The following is a 6,000-nucleotide window of genomic DNA, read 5'->3' as shown; positions in this document are numbered from 1 at the left end:
AGTTAGCATCTGTAATAAGAGCAAATTTTAATTCACTTGCCGTGGTTGCTAAATTAGTACCCTTGACGCTCTGATGACCATAGCCCCATTCTTTGTTGGGAGCGTTGAAGTCCCCAGCCACTACGAGTGGGGATGTATCTGCCTTGCTGGAAATGCGGCCCAAGAGGGTCTTAAAATCCCTTTTCCTATCTTGCGGAGAGCTATAAACGTTAGCTATATACACGTTAGCTGCTTTTTTGTTCTTCAGGATGAGTTCGATCATTTGTGCTTCTAGACCAACCTTGTACTTGGGAAGCTCGTGAGTTTCATAGGAGGTACCCTTTCGAACCAAAGTCGCTATTCCCCGACCCCCTGGAATGGTCAAGGTTTCGGAGTTGTAACCCGGTAGAGAGATATCCTCCTTAGCTAGTGTTTCCTGTAAGAGAATAACGTGCGGCTTAACTTTGGCCGATCTAATGAGCTGCTGCAGGGGAGCCTTGCGCCTTCGGAAACTCGCACAATTCCACTGCCATATTTTAATGTTATTGTTGTCGTTTGAAGCCATTATGATACCACTGGTTGACTACCCGAACCCCTAGAGTCCGCGCTCGGGCTACCGTTTGTGCCTCCGTGGACTGCCGATGCAGCCGCTGCGCTTGCCTTTGCCTTAACTTTGGGCCTTTCTAGTTGACCCACTCGAGCATCTAGATTAGTGATGAGCTCCATGATTTTCGCCAGAGTCCTGTCTATTGTGGCTAACCTTGGGGCTATTCTGACTTTTTTGTGTTTGGGGGGTGCCTCAATCTCTCCCATCTCTTCTGCCTCAGAGGTTTCTAAATCTCCCTCCTCTGTTTCGCTAATGGGAACGGGGTGGGGGGCTTTACGTTTAGGTTTGCCGGCCAATGGTTTTGGAGCCGTTGTCTCCATCTGACTACGGGGTGTTTCGGACCTTTCTTTAAAGGATTTGAAAGCCTCCCTGAGCTCAGACAGCTCTTGCCTTAATTTCCGATTTTCTGATTCTAATGCCAATATTCGGGGATTTGACTCACGTTCCGGCTGTGCCCTACCATTAGTACTCCTAGACCTTGCCCTTGTCGGTTGTCCTGGTTTCCCAAGGCCTCCGTTCTTGACTCGATTGGCCCAGGTTGCTCTTGGAATCGACTGTGAACGGGACCTCGATCTTGCCCCAGGTCCTCGGGGTTGCTGGTCAACACCAGAAGATTCTCCAGAGCTGGGTTGTCCTCTGGATTGAGAACGCCCTCTGGAGCGGGAGCGCCCTCGTGAGCTGGAGCGTCCTCTCGTGCGAGAGCGCAAGTTGGGGTCAATTTCTTGCATGACCCCTTTGCGCTGGGGATTGTCGCTGTCTTCAATGTCGTCGGCCACCTGTGTACAGCGTGCTTGCTGTCGTTGGCGCCTTCGACGCCTTTGCCTCACAATATAAGACATCTGGAATCTTCGACTGCATTTTCGGGCCCAGTGTGGTGTGCGCCACCGCAAATAGCGCACTTGGGATCGCAATGATGATCTTCAGGTGGGGAAGTGATTCCACAGCCCCTACACTTTCTAACACTTGCCGGATTGGGACACACGTCGGATCTATGTCCGATCTCACCACAGCCGTAGCACACATCTATCTGTCGTCGGTAGAGGTAACAGGGCATGAGTACGTTACCACAAATAACGTGGTTTGGCACTCTTTGTCCTTCAAAAAGTACCACCACCGTTGTAGTTTGCTTGATCCGACGTACCTCGACGAGGCCCGGATTTCGGTGATTGACGAAAAGGGTTTTCAGTTCCGCGTCGCTAATGTCCAGGTCGATACCGCGAACAACACCCTTACATGTATTTTCTCCTGCTGCGGTGTAGGCCGCCACTTCGAAGGGTCCATCCCTCGTATGGATCTTGCGTACCTTGGCGTAAGCTGTTGCGTTTTCTTCCCGCGGAGTCGATACCACCAAGATGTTTTGACAGCCGTTCGGACAGTACGTGTCCTCCGTCGTGTCTTCCGGCGCTAAGGCTGCTGCCATGGCCAGCGCTCTGGAGAGATGTACCAGGCTGAACTTTTTAACGTCGAGGGAGGCACGGGGGCGGACAATTATCTTGATGTGATCCCTCGGTAGCATCGGGATCCTAGAGGCGGTAGCGACGCGCTTAAGCACGTTCTGCGAGGTGGTCGTGCGGCGACTACCTTTCCCGCCATGGTTGGTATCCTTTATAGCCACGGATTTCCCGCCAGCGGCTAATGCGCGTCTCCTTCGGCGAGTGATGGTTGTCATCCATCCGATATCTTCCTCCGAGGTGATCTCCATGCCTTCAACAGCTAAGCCGGAGGCCATGCCTTCACTCCGTCGTGCGCGTGAGGCCTAGGCCTGCAGCGCGAGTCAGGGGCTGGCACCTTTTCTACGTGGCACGCAGAAAACAGTTTTCAACAAGGCGAAAAATGGACCCACCGGCAAAAAATGGGCATCCACGTAATCCTTGTGACATGAGGCGTCGATCGCCACCAGGTTCTCAGGGGTGGCACAGAAATTCGGCGCAAAAACATTGATCAAAGCGGGAGCCGATGTTTGCACGACCGCACTAGTCGGCTTCTTCTTCTTCCTCCTACAGAAGACAGGCGCGCACAAATGCGCGATAGTTTCCGAGGAGCCGAAAATTCTACCGGGACGTCATATTTAGAATCAACATTCTTTAATGAATGAGCAAATCGGCGTGTATACGGAATGGCAACAGAACGCCTTTTCCGTTTCTTTTCATATTCTTTTGAGGCACTGTTAGGTTCATGGCGAAATTTCTTCAAAAGGCTTCGTTCAAGTGACCTGGAGGGTCGTTTTGTTAAATTACGGATGCCACGACATGGTTACGAGAAGGACGAGTCGGCTTCGTGATCCAACCGCAACCCGTTATCCGATGTACTTGTACCCACCGACTAGCAATGCCCCGGCCGACGTTACTAGAATTGCAGTTGGTGCAAGATGCCAACTAGTTCAGAACTTTACCCAACCTCGTAGCACCATAAGCTAAGTTTAATTGGATTTCTAGGCAGAATATGAAACACATCATTAGAGCACCGTACATTTGCGGCTTAATTCACCGAATTCACTAGTCCACGCACGTCAGTACCTAAGCACAATGAGCGCAAGGATGTGGTCAGAATCGTTCGACCCACATGGCTAATCGACTGGTTGGGTCGACCTGCTCCTGTGGAGCTCCAGCTTTCGTTGCTTTTGAAGTCCGTGCTCACCACCTCTACCTAAAATGGAACCCGTCAAATAATACAGTGATTTTTATTTTCCCGTCTGTCTGTCTTTTGTTTACCCCGCAAGCCTATGCCGCCAGAGTATGTATCTTTTAGGAGTCTTCAGGTGGGAGCGGCCTGGACAGCGTCCGCCACCTGGCCCTGGCGATAGACAACAGACGACAAAGTGACGCATCCCATATGACCGGCTCTTGTTATAAGGCCTGATGCGGGATACCTTTAACTGTGCCCTCGCGTGTGTAGTTGATAATGACAGGTAGAAGCCGGATCTGCCGGATGACTACAATTGGCTGTTTCAAAGACATTATTTGAAAGTGTTATTTAGGTTCTGTGAAATTATCTCTCTACGTGGCTTTCATAGGTTTATTATTACGCCTTGCGCCAATGAAATCCCACTATTCAAGTAAAATAAATGATGGGAGGAATGAATGCTCCCATGCATATTCTATATAAAGTTAGGTTACGCAACGCAGATTGGGTGACATTTTGCCGACTATAGCCCAATCATTTATAATACTGCTCTACGTCGGCTAGAGGAGAGCAAATTACACGTACTTGAAATTTAAAAAAATTGCGATGATGTATTTATTCGTGCTCAAAGGTGGATACTCCACATAGAATGCAGAAATAACCACTCCTGACGTTTACTTACAGATCAGCCTGGGTATAACGAGTGAGCTGGTGCATTTTCCTCAGAGAATTACGTTTACGAATATATGTACTAGTAAACTGTAGGTGTTTGTATGAATTCGGGGCCCAGAATGGGGAATATTCAATATGTAAAGCGCGATTTGTTGACAACCGCACAAGCACCGCCCGCCATCTTACCTGCGACCCGGAAAAGCAAAACCCATTGCAGCACAGCATATCAGCTGCCAGTTTCTGCGTTTTCACCTTCAGTTCTGCAATGCGCCCCCAGTGTTGCGCGCCACAGTTCGGGCAGCGAGGGAGCTATGAAAGCGCCTGCAGTAAGGCGAGACTGCTTTTGAACGAATTTCCTCATTAGTTAAGCAAGGAAAAAGCCTGCAGATCCCACTCCCTGTGGGAAGCAATGTTATGCAAAGCAGTGCGCGGGGGGCCTACCAAGTTAACGAAACGAGCATGACAGCACAAGGCGTACAGGCGGTTGTTCGTGACCTACATAATACACATGTCATGATATTCACGTGATGATCTGTCATTTATGTTTGTCATACACTATTGTCCTACTATGATAATTTTGGTGCATACGAAGTTAACAAAAGCACCATGAGCGCACCAACACACAAGCGGCTGTTTTATGAGATACATAACACACATCACGATATCCATGTCATGACTGAACATTTACGTTTGTCATACACTGTCGTCATACTATGCCAATTTCGGTACATACCAAGTTAGCGAAACCATCATGAGAGCACCGAGACGTAGGTGGCTCAATAGATAGATAGATAGATTCGGTCAAAGCGGCAAATATTCGTCAAGAAATAGAAAAAGGACTACGCGAAACTAATTTTATCAACGGGCTTGGCTTTGGTTTCTGGTACGGTGCTGCAATCGGCGCGTGTAAAAACGCCGTTCACTCTCCGTTCTCATGTTCCAGTGTGCACTTGGGTTGTCCTCTCTGCGACATAAGCTTTACTTAACCAAGAACCAGGGACTCATTCTCGATATACGCATTTTAACAGACATACACAAGCGCGAGACAGCGCGAACTGCATTTGCTTGTAGGTCTTGCTCACCGACAGAATCAAAATACAGCACGCCATAGTTCATGCGTGTAAACGTAGAGGAGGCATCGTCGTTGCCATAAACCGAGCTGGAGCTTAACAATCTGTACAAGATTTCACCTTATTGCTTTGTACCAAAGCAACGTTTGCGTGGCTTGTCGCTGCTTCATAAACGTGTTTGACTTCCTGGCACCCTAGCTTTAGCGGTGCCATGTCACTGTGCTTGACGCGAGAATAGCGCGCTGCGTCGGTCAGCGCTGACTTCCCAAAGCGAAGCTTTCTTTGCCTACCATTCCATAGTTTCTTCTAGGACGCTCGGTAACTTTTCGGGTTCTGGACGTGCCGATTCAAACTTACTCTTAAAAACCAGAAGCGCGTCCGGCGGTGGCATTCGAACTTGGACCTGCCGGCAGCCTGGTGTATTAAACATTAAGCCTCGCACCGATACTTCATTCTCGTGTGCCACACCAAATATCTCTTTAATATGACCATCCCGTGTCATGACGAGGATTTTCATACTATGGCACATACGTACAACATGGGGTTGGCCAAGATGCGGGCGGTACACATTGTGCAACCTACTAGCGCCTACAGATGATCGCGGCGTGTTGATTTTTATTGTAATTTCCATGCTGTAGCACTTACCAACAGCCGGTGGTCAACCGAAAAGCATGTCGGCGTGTTGCTTATGACGATACTGATCTTGCTCACCTTAACCTAAAAACCGGCGGCACAATTGCACATGTCAGCTATGGTGGACTTGCTTGTCATGAAGCAGGTGGCACGTAACTTGCTATCGCCAATTAGCTCTTTGCGAAGGTGGCCGCGTGTTAACGATGATTATAATTTCCATACTATGGCACATCTCCGCAACGGACAATCTGCCAAGAAGCGGCCGGCGCATTTCAAATTGATAACGGTTCGTGTCGTGAGCTACTGAAAAACACTAAGTGGTTTTGAGCTCGGATATATCCGAAGCCGCGCACATAAACGAAAAACGACGGAGCCACATTGAGCCACGTCCGAGCGCTATGCAGGTCGTCTGCTTCC

Source organism: Dermacentor andersoni, chromosome 2 (assembly GCF_023375885.2).
Source record: "Dermacentor andersoni chromosome 2, qqDerAnde1_hic_scaffold, whole genome shotgun sequence".
In the NCBI taxonomy this organism is placed as follows: Eukaryota; Metazoa; Arthropoda; class Arachnida; order Ixodida; family Ixodidae; genus Dermacentor; species Dermacentor andersoni.
The sequence above is the reverse complement of the archived record's forward strand: the minus strand, read 5'-3'. Positions refer to the sequence as shown.